The 18181-nt window shown below is 35.7% G+C and overlaps 1 pseudogene; it reads left to right on the top strand.

Annotated features, from left to right (window-relative positions):
* The first annotated feature begins 966 nt into the window (after positions 1-966).
* LOC141519488 (glycine N-acyltransferase-like) lies at positions 967-13485 on the top strand (annotated as a pseudogene).
* Positions 13486-18181: the final 4696 nt, after the last annotated feature.

Below are 18181 nucleotides of genomic sequence, written 5' to 3'. Positions count from 1 at the left end.
TTCATGCAAATCCCACCAGGCTTCCCTGAAATCTCATCCCTCTTGGTTTCTAATAGAACAGTAGTGTTCCATGACATACATATACCACAGTTTGCTAAGCCATTCCCCAATTGAAGGACATTTACTTGATTTCCAATTCTTTCCCACCACAAACAGGGCTGCTATAAATATTTTTGTACAAGTAATGTTTTTACCCTTTTTCATCATCTCTTCAGGGTATAGACCTAGTAGTGGTATTGCTGGGTCAAAGGGTATGCACATTTTTTGTTGCCCTTTGGGTGTAGTTCCAAATAGCTCTCCAGAAAGGTTGGATGAGTTCACAGCTCCACCAACAGTGTAATAGTGTCCCAGATTTTCCACATTATCCTTTCTGGTCATATTGGCCAATCTGAGAGGTATGAGGTGGTACCTCAGAGAAGCTTTAATTTGCATTTCTCTAATAATTAATGATTTAGAGCAATTTTTCATATGGCTATGGATTACTTTTGATCTCATCTGTAAATTGCCTTTGCATATCCTTTGACCATTTGTCAGTTGGGGAATGACTTTTTGTTTTAAAAATATGACTCAGTTCTCTGTATATTTTAGAAATGAGTCCTTTGTCAGAATCATTAGTTGTAAAAATTGTTTCCCAATTTACTACATCTGTTTTGATCTTGGTTACAGTGGTTTTATCTGTGCAAAAGTTTTTTAATTTAATGTAATCGAAATCATCTAGTTGGTTTTTGGTGAAACTTCATCTCTCTTAATGTAGCCATGGGGTCATTGTTACAATAGTGACATACTGAGATTCCAACAACTGGAAATTCCCAGGTCTCTTTCAGAATTACTGCTTTCTAAACATGTTTTCCTCTTCTGTTACTCATAAAGTTGATTGTGTCATCTGCTTCACCTTCTCGGTCCTTGGGGTCTTGAAATTTTCTATTCTCCATTGTTTTATTCTGTGAGACAGAGGGAGTGGGGCTTATGTTTTGATTACATGAGGCCAAGATGCTGCAGACTCTTCAAGGATCCTTGACTAAAAGCATACCTGAGGCAATGAAGGTGAGGAAGAGACTCATGAGAAACAATAGAAGTAAATCTCTGCTGTGATTCCTTTATGATTCAGCATCAAAGCTGGGGGAGGAGGAAGGAAGTCTCCCAAGGAGAACTGCATTGGACTGTGATCAGTTCACTACACTTTTCTGAACATCCATTTCTTAATTTGTAAAGTGGATATTCTCAGTTTCTATCTCATTGAATCATTGATAATTGTTAATTTTCTCCAATACTCCAAATCACAGAGAGAGAGAAAATCAAAAGTACAGAGCCAGTCAGACAGAAACAGAGACAGAAAGACAAAGAGACAGAAAAGACCAAAAGAGAGAAACACACACACACACACACACACAGAGAGAGAGAGAGAGAGAGAGAGAGAGAGAGAGAGAGAGAGAGAGAAATAAACTTTATTAAAGGCTTGCTATAAGTTAGGAAATATCTTGCTAATTGAAATAGAAGTAAAAAAGATAGCCCTACTTTCATGGAGTTTATATACTTATGAGTGAAGACAATACATGAATGATAGTTGATGGGAGAAAGGGTACCTATGTGAACATGAGATAGAAAAGGCTGGAGAATCAATCAGGAATAGAGCCATGAGATAGCTTGAGCACCTCCTGAAGTGATGGGTCTTCTCCAACTGGAGAACAGGACCTCAAGGGCAAAGACATCTCCAGGTGAGATCATTCATCTCTCTTCACATTTTCTTAGTAAAGAATCTGGATAGGATAGTAAGGGGTGAAATGGAAACAAAGAGACAGGAAAGGGAGAATAGAAAAAATACCCTCATTCAGGATACTGACAGAGTACTACTGGGGTTCAGTATGGAGAAACAGGATGACTCTCCTAGAACAGTTCATGCTGAGAGTGTTCTACCTTTTTCTTCATCCCTATCTTCCTTTTCATTTCAGGTTGCTGTCTTATATTTCTAGACTCTTTTGCTTTTGTCTTCTGCTTTAGGTTTATGGTTCCATTTTTCACATCAATCATGGAAACTCCTTCAACATGGAGATGCTAGTAGTCTCCTGGTCAGACTATCAGACTGTTATTACCTGACCTCAGAAACAGGTAAGTCCAGTAGGTACCAAAGTATTAGAAAGTGGTCATTTAAGTAGATAGATTTCTATTAATAGAAAGAGAAGCCTTCCTTCTGCTACCTAAGATTACGTGGAGTTGGTTCAGATGTGTAAAACAATTAGAAGCTCATCTACAGATTTAGATTTAAGTTGACAAAGATGTTTTTTACTCCCTCCTATTTTACAAAACTAACAAACTTTTCCACTACTGTGTCATTGTTTCTTCTTGCCACTGTGCCTAAGGGAAATAGTTTCATCTCTTTTTTTTCTTGCCTATATATAATCTAGGCCATGGAAAGAAAGAGAGAGAGAAAAAGATCAACAGGACAGAGAGATCAGAAAAAAAGAATAAGAGAGATAAACTGAGATAGACACCAAGAAACCGAGGCAGAGACACCAAGAATGAGACAAACCTGACTCTTCCTCCATACTTTAAGACTCACCCCTGGTCTACCATGTGTATTGTAAGAGACCATTAATGTGAAAATTAATACTTTTTTGCTTTCTGATGCTAATTAAGCATATTAGACTAATTAGATTTTTTTTTTGATATATTTCCTTTGGAAAACAGTCCAAATTTTAAAGGATTACTTTTGCTTGGTTGAAGGCTTAAATGTTGATGTTTATTTTTTGCTTAGTCCAAAGCCTCACATATATTTATTTTGAAAATGTTGATTGATTGATTGATTAATTGATGGTGCCTATTATATAGTCACTCCTCTGAACAATACAGGTTTCACATTCCTTGAATACTGGTATCTAAGCAGCTTACCAAATCACATCATTGGAGCTCAGCCATATTAAGATTTTTTTAAATCCCATTTTCTTATGTATAGAATGAGGCAATCAGGCAAGACTCATTCCACAGTAAAGGATGATATTTAAGGTCAATCAACTCTTTACAAAGGAGTTTTCTAGTTCTATGAGGAGAATGTCATCCTTGGAGATTGATGAGAAAGAGAAAAAGAACTCAAAATATGTGAGAAAATAGCTTTTAACCTTGTCTTTTAAAATCCTTCTGCAGTACAACAGAGGGAAGGAAAAAGATTCTTTTTCTCTTTCCCTCCTAGCCACTTTGACAATAATGTCTTGAAGTAGAGTAGTTGCCCCAGGAAGAGTCAGTAGAAGGCAGTCTTAGGGACTCACTCCACCAGCTTCACTCCATCAACTCTGCAGAGATGCTGTTCCCAGGCCAAGCAACCCAAGTCCATGATTCAAGAAGAAGCAACAAGGAGGTTCAAAGTCAGAAACCAAGACATGATGCCTGGTATTCAGCTCACAGTGGAAAGGAGCAGGTCCTGCCAAGCTAGAAATGATTCTAATGGAAGCCGAATGGTGGATAGATTATGTCTTCCATTTGGGGACAAAGAGATCTAAGTGTTGAAGATAGGATCATTCCCTGAAACTTTTCAGTCAGCAAACATTTAGTTTATTCTTGATATTTACTGGCCAGTAAGACCTTTATTTTTATTTTATTTTATTTTAGTTTGACCTATTGAGGGAGGGTTGTTAACTGTGGGAAAGGAAGAAGAGCACAGAAGAAAGTTGAGATGATTAGAAGTCTTCAGATAAACAACTTCCTCACATTCCTCTGTTTTGCATCCTAAGGATTTAGATGGGATATTGAAATACAATGCACAGACTCTTAGACATGGAGTCAGCAAGCTCTGAGTTCAAATCCAGCCAGAGTCACAGATTAGATGTGATTTTAAGCGCTATATATTATTGTTTTTCTCACTAAATTTTTTTTTCCTGTTTTAATTTGATTCTTCTGTCACAACTTGATTACTTTGGATTTATGTTTAACATAGTTATGCATGTATGACCAATATTACATTGCTTTCTGTCGGGGGATGGAAGAGGGAAGGTAGGGAAGGACAAAAATGTGAAATTCAAAACTTTGCAAAAAAAATGATTGTTGAAATCTTCCACTGTAAGTAGTTGGAAAAAAATATTAGTAAAATATTTTTTAAAAAATTGGAATTAGAAAAAAACTGAGCCATGTGTAATGCAGTAAGCTAGTTACTATAGGAGATACAAGGATAAAGATAAGATCACTTTCACCTAATGAAAGTGATAGTCTTGTGGTAGTCAGCATGTGTAAACAAGGGATAAAATTTACAAATTCAGTAACAAGTTATTAAGAAAAGTTAGGGACAGATAATTTCCAAATTGGAGTGGGGGGAAGAAAAAGAGGTTTTCTGAAGGAGGTATCAGTTGAAATGAACTTTACAGGATAGAGAAGCTATCCATAGAAGAAAATGGGAGTGAGGGGGATGTTAGAGGAGGGTTTTTTTTTAGGGAAGATTATCAGTTTAGGGAATATGAGTGGCAAAGATCTAAAAAGGGTAAAGAACAAGACATCTTTGGGAACAAGATGTGAAGCAATGTTTTCCTTGCAGTATAAAAGACAGTTTCAACCCTTCCCTGTTGGATGTTTCCCATGCTGAACTTGTGAGTAATGACTGGAACTATGGGCAGAATGAGAGGAGCCTGAGATTCATCAAACGCTGCCTCCAAAATTTCCCTGGATACTGTCTGTTGGGTCTAGAAGGGAGTCCCATCTCTTGGATGATAATGGAACAAACTAGTGAATTGAGAATGGGCTATACTCTGCCTGAATATCGAAACAAGGGCATTGAAAAGCAGATGGTGAGTGTTTTTAAACAATCTCTTCAACAGAATTAACATACCATTTTGTAGCCATACTGAGTTGAATATGTGTTTCCCCCAAATACCAAAATCTCTAGGTGTTCATGTTGTTGATTGTGGTTGCCATGAATGGAAATGTGTGTCAACTGAGCTTCTTTAACTCCTATTTTTCTCACTCAACTAACACAATTCCTAAATTCTATTCTTAACTCTTGGTGCGACCATGGGAGACATCTTCCATCAGTGTCAACTAACAATTATTTGGATGTCAACAATTAATTCCTCTCAGTAGATATAAATAAATGAAGATTACTAGAAAAGACTAGCCTTAGAATCAGAAAGGTCTGGTTTGAGTCTTGCTGATTTCCAATAAAATGTATGACTCTGGGCACATTACTTCACCATCCCTGGGTCCCAGTTCCTTAAACTATATAATAAAGGACTTAAACTAGTTAACTGACAAACCTCTTTCTAGCTCTCACATTCTGAACTTGACATTGACAGTGTGGAAGTAGAGTCAGGAGGTGGAGAGAATGGTTTAATTTGTTGCATTGTCATAGCTCTAAGCTGAAAGATCTCTTAATCCTCTTATATATCAAGCCTACAATTTGAAAACCAGTTCTATGCATATAACATAAAGCAAGTCTCTATTAAAGAGAATTGTAGCATAACTTAAAACTTTATTGCTTCTAGTAAATATTATTTATGCCTATTGTTCTATTGAGGGATGGTTAGGTGGTGCGATGGAAAGAATACCAGATGTGGAGTCAGGAAAAATCATTTTTCTGAGCTCAAATCTGCTCTCAGATACTTATTAGCAGCATGACCCTGTTCAAGTCACTTAACCCTTATTTCTTCAGATTTCTCATCTGCAAAATGAACTGGAAAAGGAAAGAGAAAAACACCCTAGTATCTTTGCCAAGAAAAGTCCAAATAGGGTCAAAAGGTCTTAGACATTACTGAAATGTCAGAATATTAATCAACTTTTCAAGGAATTGACATTTTGACAGCATGACCACTTAGTACACCAAAGCAGCTTGAGGAGAGGATTTTTATTTCTTTCATCTTCCCCAGGGGAGCTCATCAGGGTGCATATTCTGTTCAAAATGGTACTTCAAAAAGGAGTTGGGTAGAGTTTTGTCATTGTCAAGATGTTCATCTGGAAATACATCCCTCAAAATTGGCAGGGTCAAGTCACGCTTTCTTTAGCTCGTGACAAAATACTCTAGGGTCTCAACAAGCATCAGAAGAGACTCAAAGCTCTCTTGGAAGTGAATACTGCTATCCTTGACACCTCCATACATTGCCCTTCCATAGCAACAATAAGTCAGACTTTACAATATTTAGGAAAGAATGCCAGGTTTGCATTCTGATTATTTAATGGCTAAAGTATTAGGGCTCTTCTTGAATGAGTAAGAGATTGGTAACACTTGAAATTCCAGTCAGAGAATATAGGCTAAAACTTTGCTCAAGATAGAAGATATTGTTATATCATTTTTTGTGTTTTTTTTTCTAGGCAATGGGCTTAAGTGGCTTGCCCAAGGTCACATAGCTAGGTAATTATTAAGTTTCTGAGCACAGATTTGAACTCAGGTCCTCCTGAGCCCAGGGTGGGTGCTCTAGCTCCTAGACCACCTAGCTGCCCCAGGATAGAAGATATTGAGGAAAAGGCCAGGCTACATCTTCACCTACATTGCCTGCATTTTTTATATAGGTATGACTTAGTTAACTACAGAAATGTATTCACTAAGCTGAAAAATTTCAGATTTTTGCAGTTCAGAATAAAGGATTCTAGGGCTAGGAAAAACTCCAGAGATCATTCAATTTGCTCTCTTTATTTTATATTCAATGAGAGTTCAAACCAGGAGAGAAGAGTAACAAGTTTTATTAACAGGCCACTACATCTCTGCATTTGCAAGCAGACAGTCCTTTTTTATACATGTAAGACTACTCTATCAGCCTCTTTTAGGTATGCAAAACAATCTCATTCAAAGATCATTCCAAGGCTCCCCCCACCCTTTTTTTTAGGTTTTTGCAAGACAAATGAGGTTAAGTGGCTTGCCCAAGGCCACACAGCTAGGTAATTATTAAGTGTTTGAGGTGGGATTTGAACCCAGGTACTCCTGACTCCAAGGCCATTGTTTATTCACCTAGCCACCCCAAGGCTTCCTCTTTCACAATAGATGTTCTCTTTTCTATCAACTTCAAAGGAGTAAGATAATGGTTAAGTAAAGAAGGATCAGGACTCCTTCCTGGGTGCAGAGCACACTCAGATATTTGCTGTTATCAGAGCATTCTGACCTTGTGCAAACATCTGGGTCTCATGTTTTCTCAAGAGAACTTCCTGGCCAACATTCTTAACTTTAACCCTTTACATTGAAGGAATTAGAATAGGTAATAAAGAAACAAAATTCTCACTTTTTGCAGATGATATGAAGGTATGCTTAGAAAATACTAGAAAATCACTTCAAAACTTCTTGAAATGCTTAGCAACTTTCCCAAAGTTGCAGAATATAAAAGGAAACCACGTAAATCATCAGCATTTCTATATATTGCCAGCAAGACACAAAAGTAAGAAGAAAGAAAAATTCCATTTAAAGTAATTGTAGACAACATAAAGTACTTGGGAGTCTACCTACCAAGACAAACTCAGAAACTATATAAAAACAATTACAAAATACTTTTCATACAAAAATATCAGATCTAAAGTAGGCAATTATAAATTGTTCATGCGTAGGCTGAGCTCGTGATAAAAAATGATAATTTATCTACATTAAATTAATTATTCAGTGCCATACCAAATCAAAATTTAATTTATTGAACTCAAAAAATAGTAAAAAAAAATTATATGGAGGAAAAGAAGATCAAGAATATCAAGGGAATTAATGAAAAAAATGCAAACAAATGTAGCCCAGCCATAGCATTTCTGAAATTATATTATAAAGCATCAGTCATCAAAACTGTTTGATACTAAGAAAAAGAATGGTGGATCAGTGGAATAGATTAGGTACAAAAGCAACTGTAGTAAATGATGACAGTAATTTATTGCTTGATAAAAGCAATGACTCCATCTTCTGGGCAAGAAACTCTTTGATAAAAACTGCCGGGTAGGAGCAGCTAGTTGGCACAGTGGATAAAGCACCTGGGTTCAAATCCGGTCTCAGACACTTAATTACTTAGCCGCGTGGCCTCGGGCAATCCGCTTAACCCCACTGCCTTGCAAAAACCTAAAAAAAAAACCTGCAGGGAAACTTGGAAGATGATGTGGCAGAAAATAAACATAAATCAATACCTCACACTGTATAGCAAGATAAGGTTGAAATGAGTACAGCATTCAGACAGTTGGGAGAACAAAGAATAGTTTATCTGGGAGATCTATGAAAAGAGAAGCAGTATATAACCAAAAAAAGAGATAGAGGACATTATGGAATGCAAAATGGATAATTTTGATTGCATTAAATTAAAATGAAGTTTTTACACAAATAAAGCAAATGCAAACAAGATTGAAAGGAAAACAATAATTTGTAAAACAGTTTTTATAGGCACCATTTCTGATAAAGGACTCATTTCTAAAATATATGGAGAACTGAGTCAAATTTATAAAAATGAAAGTCATTCCCCAACTGATAAATGGTTAATGGATATAACAAATAGTGCTCAGATGAAAAAAATTAAAACTCTCTATGGTCATATGAAAATTTACTCTAAATCACCATCATTTAGAGAAAAATGCAAATTAAAATAACTTTGAGTTATTACCTCACACCTATCACATTGGCCAATATGACAAAAAAAATGGAAATTATCAATGTCGGAGGGGATGTGGAAAAATTGGAATAATGCATTGTTGGTGAGAGTTGTGAAGTAATCCAAGCTTTCTGAAGAGCAATTTGGAATTTTGCCCAAAGGGCAATAAAACTCTGCGTACCCTTTAATTTAGCAATATCACTACCAGGTCTGTATAGCAAGAAATCACAAGAAAGGGTAAAAAACCCACATGTTCAAAAATATGAATAGAAGTTCTTTCCTAATGGCAAAGAAGAGGAAATGGAGGAAAATGTTCATCATTGGAGAATAGTTGAAAAACAAATTTCAGCACATGAATGTGATGAAGTGCTATTGTTCTGTAAGAAATCATGAGGGACAAGACTTCAGAAAATCTTGGAAAGAAGTGAATGAACTAATGCTTAGTGTAGTGAGTGGAAACAGAAAAAAACATCATATACACTAACAGCAACGATGTGGTCTGGTCAACTATGATGATGAATTTGCTCTTAGGAGCAGTACAATAATCGAAGACAATTCTAAAGAATTTTTGATGGAGAATGTCATCTACATCTAGAGAAGAACTGTGTAATAATGAGTGCAGACCAAAGCTTACTATTTTCAATTTTTAAGATTTCTTTTATGTATTATGGTTTTGCTTTTCCTTCTCATATTTTCCTCCATTTTGATTTGATTCTTCTTTCAACACAAGAATAATATGAATATATATTTAACATAATTATATACATTTACAACCTGTATTAGATTGCTTCTGTGAGAGGAAGGGGAAAGAAAGGAAGGGAGGGAGAAAAATATGAAACTCAAAACCTTATAAAAATGTTTGTTGAAAACTATCTTTGCATGTAATTGGAAAAATAAATTAATAAAATTAAAAACAAAAATAAAAATACATTGCTTTGCCTTTTAAAAAATCATAGGAGAAAAGCATTTTCATTCCATGCTATGCAATTACCTTTATATAAAGATACACATAATGAACTCTTTTAATTAAATGCCAAAAGAAAGTTTGTCTTTTGCTATGTAAACCTGCAGTTTTGTTTTTGTATAAATCATGAATGATATTTTCAAAATTGCTCCTATTTTTACCAAGTATGTCAGATCATACACAGCCAGAATCAGTTCCAAAGGTTGTATTTAGCTAATCTCATTACTGAGAGAACTAAAACCATCAAAGTGGATCATATTGCAATGTTGCAGGGTTTTTTTTTAATTAAAAAAGTATCCTTCAATCTGTATTCAGACACGATCAATTCTTTTTTTGGGGGGGGGGGGATTGGATAGCATTCTTTAATATAAGTCCTTCGGAGTTGTCTTGAGGCACAGCGCTGCTGAGAAAAGCTAAGTCATTCACAGCTGATCATCTTATAATATTATTTCTTTGTATACAGTACATTTCACACTGCATCAGCTTAGGTATTTCTAGGTTTTACTGGGGCATTCTGCTCATCATTTCTTATAGCAGAATAGCATTCCATCACATACCACAACTTTTTCAGGTATTCCCCAACTGATGGCTATCCCTTCAATTTCCAATTTCTTGCCACAAGAAAACATTGCTATAAATATCCTTATCCATAAAGGTTCATTTCCTTCCCATTTTTCATCTCTTCAGGAATATAGACCTAGTAAAGGCATTGCTAGGTCAAAGAGTATATACAAGGTTTTATAGCCCTTTGGACACAGTTTCAAATTGCTCTACTGAATGGCTGAATCATTTCACAACTCCAGCAATGCATTAATGTCTCATTTTCTTTACATCCCCTCCCATATTTATATTTCCCTTTTGTGTTCTCTTAGCCACTTTAATGGATATAAGTTAGTACCTCAGAATTATTCTAAGTTGCATTTTTCCAATCTCTAGTGAGTTAGAACATTTTTTAAAATATGATCATAGAAAGCATTGATACTCATTTGAAAATTGTTCATTTCCTTTGATCATTTATCAATTAGTTAATAATAATTAGGTAAATAATAATAAATAAAATTTTTTATTTAATCTGACTCAGTTCTGTATGTTTGAGAAATGAGGTCTCAATCTGGAAAATTTGTTGCAATATCTTTTCCCCAAATTTGTTATTATTAACTGTATTTCCCTCCCATCACCATTTATTCTAATCTCTCTCTCTCTCCATGCACCCATTCCCTCTCCCAAAAGTACTTTGCTTCTGACTATTCCCTCCCACAATCTGCCATCCTCTCTATCATACCCTCTGCCCCTTTCTCACTATTCCTTTCCCTTCCTCCTTTCCTCTAGATTAAGATAGATATCTATACCCATTTGAGTTTGCATGATAATTCTTTTCTGAGCTAATTCTGATGAGAGTAAGACTCACTCCTCTTCACTGCCCCCATTCCATTCTACTGCAAAAAACTTTTTCTTGCCTCTTTTATGTGAAATAAATATTCCATTCTACCTCCCCCTTTCCTTTCTCTCACTCATAACTCCTTAGCTCCATCTTTTTAAAATCCCTTCATATTCAACACTTACCTGTGCCCTGTGTATACACATTCCTTCTTATAGCCCTAATGAAATAGCTCATATAAGTTATCAGTATCATCTTCTCATGAAGGAATGCAAACAGTTCAACATCATTAATTCCTTTATGGTTTCCCTTTTCTATTTCCCTTTTCATGTTTTACCTGAGTCTCATATGTGAAAATCAAGTTTTTTTGTTCAGCTCTGGTCTTTTCTTCAGAAAAGTGTGAAAGTTCTTTATTTCATTGAATATACATTTTTCCCCCCCTGAAAGAGTAGGCTCAGTTTTGAGAGGTAATTGACAGTTTGTTGTAATCTAAGATTCTTTGCCTTCTGGAATATCATATTTTAAGTCCTACTATTATTTAATGTAGAATTTGCTAAATCCTGTGTAATGCTGACTGGCCCCACAATAATTGAATTGTTTCTTTCTGACTACTTACAATATTTTCTTCTTGATCTAGGAGTTTTGAAATTTGGTTATTATATTCCTGGGAGTTTTTATTTTGGTATACCTTATAGGATGATTCTCTCAATTTCTATTTTACACTCTGGTTATCAGGGCAATTCTCCTTGATAATTTATTGAAAGATGATGTTTAGTTTCTGTTTTTTAATTGTGGCTTTTGGGTAATCTACTTTTCAGGTCAGTTGTCTTTCCAATAAGATATCTCATATCATCTTCTAGTTTTTCATTTTTTTGGTTTTGTTTTTATTGTTTCTTGACTTCTCACAGCCATAAGATTCCCTTTGCTGAACTCTTTGTGTCCTAAGGATTTTCTTCATTGAACTTTTATACCTTCTTTTCTATTTGGTCAATTCTATATTTTACATCCTTCTCCTTATTGGATTTATGAACCTTTTTTCATTTGACCCAGTTTGGTTTTTAAGATGCTATTTTCGTCAGTAGCTTTTTTTTGGTGCCTCCTTCACCAAACTACTGATTTATTTTACATGATTTCCCTGCACCACTTTCATTTCTATTCCCAATTTTCTCTACTTCCTTTACCTGATTTTCAAAATAATTTTTGAACCCTTCCATGGTCTGACAGCAATTCATATTTTTCTTGGAGGCTGGAATGTAGATGCTTTGAGTGTTATCTTCTTCTGAGTGTGTGTTTTGATCTTCTCTATCATCATAATAACTTTCTTTGGTCAGATTTTTTTTTTCTCTTTTGTTTGTTTATTTTCCCCAGCCTAAGACTTGCTTCTCACTCTCTGTTAACTGTCTCAAAATTTTGGGCTTTTTTGCATCTCTTTTCAGAGATACCACCAGAGGGACCTTCAAGTTTTCAGTTCATCCAAGGTGGTGTGATTGAAGAAAGGATTTTTACTACTCTCCTGGCCTGTGCTCTGATTTATGGATGACAGCAAGCACTGCTTTCTCCCTGGAACCATGAGGAAGTTCCTTTGCCCTGCTGTGGCAAAAAGCTCTGTTGTGTTACTGATCCTCCTTTTCCTGGAACTGGAACCTGGAACTATGACCAGAGCAGAACATGGACAACGAAACAGAGTACTGACTCAGTGACAGCAAAGAGACCCTTGTTGGAAGAGACCTTCCCACTATGTTATCATCACTGGGTTGAGAGTTGCCATGGCTGTTGATTCAATGACTTCCAAAGACTGTTACTGATCATCTGGGGTAGGATATGTGCTGCTGAAGCCTGCCCTGGACTATGCTCCACTCACATCATAATGTGACAGATTTTTCCTGCTATATGACCTTGTTATCCTTGGCAGTCTCTGAACCGAGAGATCTGGAAACTACCTCTGTTGTCACTGACTGCTGAAGCTAAATCAAGGCACTCTTGGCCAAGCCACTCTGAGCTCCTTTCTCATTTGGGTGCCACAGACCTTTTCCTATCTATATTCCAAGTTGCTTTGGGCTGCAAAATTGTTTTATTCCAACTTTTTATATATTTTGTCACTCTAGAATTTTTTTAGTTATTATTTAAAAGTTTTGGGAGAAATTTGTGGGAGATTTTGAGTAAGTCCCTCTTTGCTCTGCCATCTTGTTTCTGCACCTTTGATTTTAACTTCAACAAAAATCACAATCACCACTTAGTCATTGATCACTTGCTTTTATACATATGGAAAAATAAAATATATTAATGCTTTGCATTTGGAGGGATGTTTATTTCAATTTTTCCATCTAATATTCATTAATAATATTGCAACTTATCTATTCATTTGTAAGTTATTGGATCCAGTATTTCAATTTTTCTGTAATGGCTCCCTCTCCATCACTGATTTGGTTTAAGGTTTCCTTCAATACCCAGTTAAACCACATTTCCAGAATCTGAGCATTGGGTACCATCTAGTTCATTGGCTAGCTAAAAAAAAAAAATCTCTAAATCAGATCCAGTTACTGATTATCCAGCTTTTGATTGACAATTCTTTTTTTTTCTTTAGGTTTTTTGCAAGGCAATGGGGTTAAGTGACTTGCCCAAGGCCACATGGCTAGGTCATTATTAAGTGTCTGAGGCCGGATTTGAACTCAGGTACTCCTGACTCCAGGGCCGGTGCTTTATCCACTGTGCCACCTAGCTGCCCTTGATTGACAGTTTTAATGAGAAATATTCTACCTCTCAGGACAACCTGTCCTTGTAAAGAAACTCTTATGTCAAGCCTAAATCTGTAACTTTGAAACTTCAATTTAATTTTCCTCTCTGCCCTTTAGAGACAAGAGGAACACTTGTAATCCTTCAACATGATATACTTCCTATTATTTGAAGATTGCTACCAGAAATTCTTTAACCTTCTCTATCAAGAACTAAAGAAATGTTTACAATTCCTTCAACCCAAGGGTCTTATCACCCATTCATCATATTCACTTTCCACTGAATCCTTCATAGGTAATTAATGTACTACTTAAGATGTGCTGCCCAGAACTAAATAAAATGCTTCAACAGTATGACCAGAAGAGACCATGATTTTACCTCTCTAGTTCAGAATATTATTCCTTTCTTGCCTGTTCTATCAACTTTGACCCTAATTAAGGTTACAGCCTACTTAATAGCACTAGTCCCTTCACAAGTATTATCTAGACCAGAGAATCCATACATGTCCAAGTTTCATGCTGCCACAACACACATAAGGGTCTTACATTTTAAAAGTGTCAATATGAAGTCCACAAGGATTCTGATGTATGCTTTAGTGGTTACCATTTTTTTTTCCCTGAGTTTGGTACTCACTAGCATAGATCATTTTGTATTAGTGAAGCTGATTAATTATGTCAAATAGTCCTTTATCCATGTCACTACTTTTAAAAAAAGTAAAGCTAAATGATCATGGTTCAAAGACTAATAATATTTCTTTCTTATTTGACCTGGACTCAGAATAAGACAACACATATTTGCATCCTGTAGCAGCTCATTCTGCAGTGTAAGCCTTCCGGGAAAAAAAAAAAACAACATTTCCTTCTCTGGCAATTTATAGTTTTGAACATGAAGTTCTACAAAATCCTTTCTATCTCTAACATTCTGTAACGTTGAGCAGTTGGCAGCTGTCCTTTAGGTTTGATTATTGGAAAAGTTCCAAATCCATCTAATTATATTGTTTAGATGTTTTTCCTCTAAGAAAAGAGAGATTGTGCCAAAAATCTTGCAAAACAAAGTAATTCACAGATCTAGTATTATCACTTATGACATTCTCAATGAAGTTATGATGGCTCTGTGATAACCATTCCCCTTTCTAGATGTTCACTCATCATCCTTTTAATGTGTTAGGTTAGAATTTTCCTAACCAATTGAAGTCAAATTTTTTGGTATATTTGATGTAGATTCCATTCTTTACTTTTTTTTTTTAGGTTTTTGCAAGGCAAATGGTGTTAAGTGGCTTGCCCAAGGCCACACAGCTAGGTAATTATTAAGTGTCTGAGACCGGATTTGAACCCAGGTACTCCTGACTCCAGGGCCGACCGGTGCTTTATCCACTACGCCACCTAGCCACCCCTACTTTTCTTTTTTAATAAGCCTAGTGCTCTTTTTTCTAGTTCTATGGTAATTGCTTGGTTCTCCACAAACTTTCAAAGACCAGTGCTGGTATAATGAGCCACATATAAGAAAAGATCTATCAGCATACAAAACAAATTCAGGACTTTAGAAAGAGGAGTCTAAAAGGTCATCCCGAGGGTTTTCAGTCATGTTTGCTCTTGAGGCATAACCATCTAAGGGTTGCCCAGGAACTAGAAAATCAGGGAGCAATGTAGCAGAATTGAGAACTGCCCAGGACTTCAGGGTGATAATTTCTTCATGAAGTAAGGTCAAGTCATAAGTGGTAAGTTTGTGATCTGAGAAGGCTTAAATTTGGTGTTGAAGTAAGAGAGTATCAACTTCATGGGGGCGCTGAACTATTAAGGAGGCAATTCAAACTAAATCATAAGTCTTTTCTACCAAAAGGCTTCTATCAAAAGTGCTTGGAGAAGAGCAGTTCTCCAAGTGTCCCAGAACCAAGTAGAGTTGGATAATTAGCTAAAGGACATAGACCAGGTCTGAATTGGGTAGTAATGAAGCTAAATTATAGGATATTACTTCTCACCTGATGCAGTGAGATTACCAAGCCTCTTGTACCATTGACCTATGTTTGCATACAAAAAAGAGAGAAAACAATGCAGATACATTTCAACATGCTGTTTTGAGAGTTAAGAAAGTGGTGAAGTATTTGTGGAAAAGCTGCAAAAATTCTGGATCAATGTCTTTGGTCAGTGGTACAAGGGACTTGGTAATCTCATTGTATCAGGACAGAAGTAATATACTATAGTATAGATGTGTTACTTTGCACAATTAAAAAAATGTGCTTACTGGAAACTGGATGTTGGTTACAAAAGGCAATATTCATACTAAATATATTCATATATAGCACAAGTTAACCAAAGCCATGTTTAATACACTATACTGATCAATACTACTCTTTTCCCCATATGCAAATGCAAACTGTGATATTGTGTAAATCTTGTCATAGTCTTGTCATAAACTGAAGAGTTCCACTTCCATAGTGAATTGCTGACATCTTTAAATGTTCTAATTCCATATTGTCTGTAAGGAAGATGTTGTTTTAGGGTACATTGTCCAATAGGAAAAGTCCATGGGCAGCTAGGGCTAACTAGTTTTTCTATTATTTGGAGTTTCTATCTCCCTGAGATCTCCAGTCTGTGAGTAGCAGGCGGAAAGTTGAGTCTCCAGATTGAGGTACTGTTAAACCTTTAAAACTTCCTTTTTGATCCCCAATGCCAAAGAATGCCTGGAGATAGGGCAAATCTGGATGGCATACTGCATTGCCTACTAATTCCGTTTTGAATCCTGACCAAGATCATTTTCACATTGATTATCCAGTGGAGATCTTTTCTTGGATATCTACCACAGATGGGAAATTTTGGATGTCTGATCCTTGGCTCTTCATCCTTTAATTCCTTTTCACTTGTTAATCTGAGCATTTCCCTCATGGGCATCGAGTAAGTGCTAAGTATCATCTGTTTAAGACTTCTACCACTTCATACCACTATATTACAGACTAGCATATTTTCTAGTTTCCTGATGTGGTTTTAACTTGTTTTACCAACAATTCACCAACATTCATTGAGACTATCACCCAACTCTATGTCCCATCTGAAGTTACTGATAGTGCACACGAATATTGAGATATTGTTTATTCTGACATCTTTTTTTTCAAAAGTCTCTCAAGTTCTCATATATACTCATTTTTCCATTCTATGATATTTCAATTCATAGGAGCTAATAATTTTTCCTCACATTTCATCACGTAAGGTTTAGATCATATTAGTTACTAGGAATATCTTACTATAAAGTTTTCTAAAACACTTTAGACATAATAATTCACATGATTCTAATGATAACTAGCATGACAAGTTATTTTTACTATTCCTATTTTACAGAAGTAAAATATGAGATTTAGAGAGGTTGTGAATTGCTTGTGGTAATACACTTAACCAATTTCTGGTCTTCCTGACTAGTGGTAAGTACAGTGCTCTAGTCACTTTTCCACACTGCCTTTCAAAATTTGTTGGATTATTTCTTGGTTTGTTATAATGCTTCTATGAGAAATAACATGGATTGCCTTTATTTCTATTATATACACTTACCAGTGTTCCCAGCCTATTAAGCCCGGGTACCATTAAATCCTCCTGAATGAGGAGATTGGCTTTTGGGCTAGTGACAATTTTTAATTCCCCAACAGGGAATTAAATTTGGCCCAACAGGTCAAATATATTTCTCTGAGTAATTTAGTCTCAAAATCTCTTCCCTGATCAGTCATTCTGACTGAGGAATTCTACTCCCAAAACTCCTTTCCAGTAATTTGTCTCACCAATTCTGTGGTGTTATGAGTATACACATTATAAGTCCATGGCTAACAAGGGATTGATTAGACTTGGATGACTTTTTATACAATATGGGGAACCCATCCTTTTTTTTTTCATTATTTGGACTATCCCTCTGTCATGAAAGTTAGACTCTTGTCTTCATTTTACCTTTCTCCTAAAACAAAACTATACCCACTAATTAACCATACATGCTTCTTCTATAGAAAGAAGAATTTAAGAGTCTGTAAAAACTTTTTTTAGTTTAGCAATGAACTTGGCCACATTGTAAAAAATTGCAGCACAAGCACTTGAGCCCACAGGGAAATCTTTAGCTCAGTGACATGCAAGTATATTAATGAAATTAAAATAAATTTTTATCGTCAACAGTGTGAGCTGCTTATAATTGCACCTGATGCCAACATTTAGCCCAGCATTGTAAAAGTGAAATTATGGTTATATTATCAGATATTTAATAATAAATCCAAACCATAGAAAGTCCACACATATTTCTACCAAGTGATTTACAATGAATGGCAATCAAAATCTTTCTGTAATCCTGAAGGAGTATTCCTGTTCAAGGGGAGGTGTGATTATTTTCTGAATTCCACATAGGCTTATCTCTCATTGTTTCTGATTGGTAAGCTCCAGAGAGCCTTTAGGATGATCTTTATTTACTTTATATAGCTTCTTTTACTTAGATTAGAATGTAAGATCCTTGTAAGTAGAATTGTTTCATTTTGTAGACTTGTAATTTCAGTGCTCAATACCATTAATTAGAGTAAATGCCTAAAAACAGGTTACTGATTAAATGAATCTATAGAATGTTCTACTCATA

Source organism: Macrotis lagotis, chromosome 3 (genome assembly GCF_037893015.1).
Source record: "Macrotis lagotis isolate mMagLag1 chromosome 3, bilby.v1.9.chrom.fasta, whole genome shotgun sequence".
Lineage (NCBI taxonomy): Eukaryota > Metazoa > Chordata > Mammalia > Peramelemorphia > Peramelidae > Macrotis > Macrotis lagotis.
This window is presented reverse-complemented; position numbering and strand designations above follow the sequence as displayed.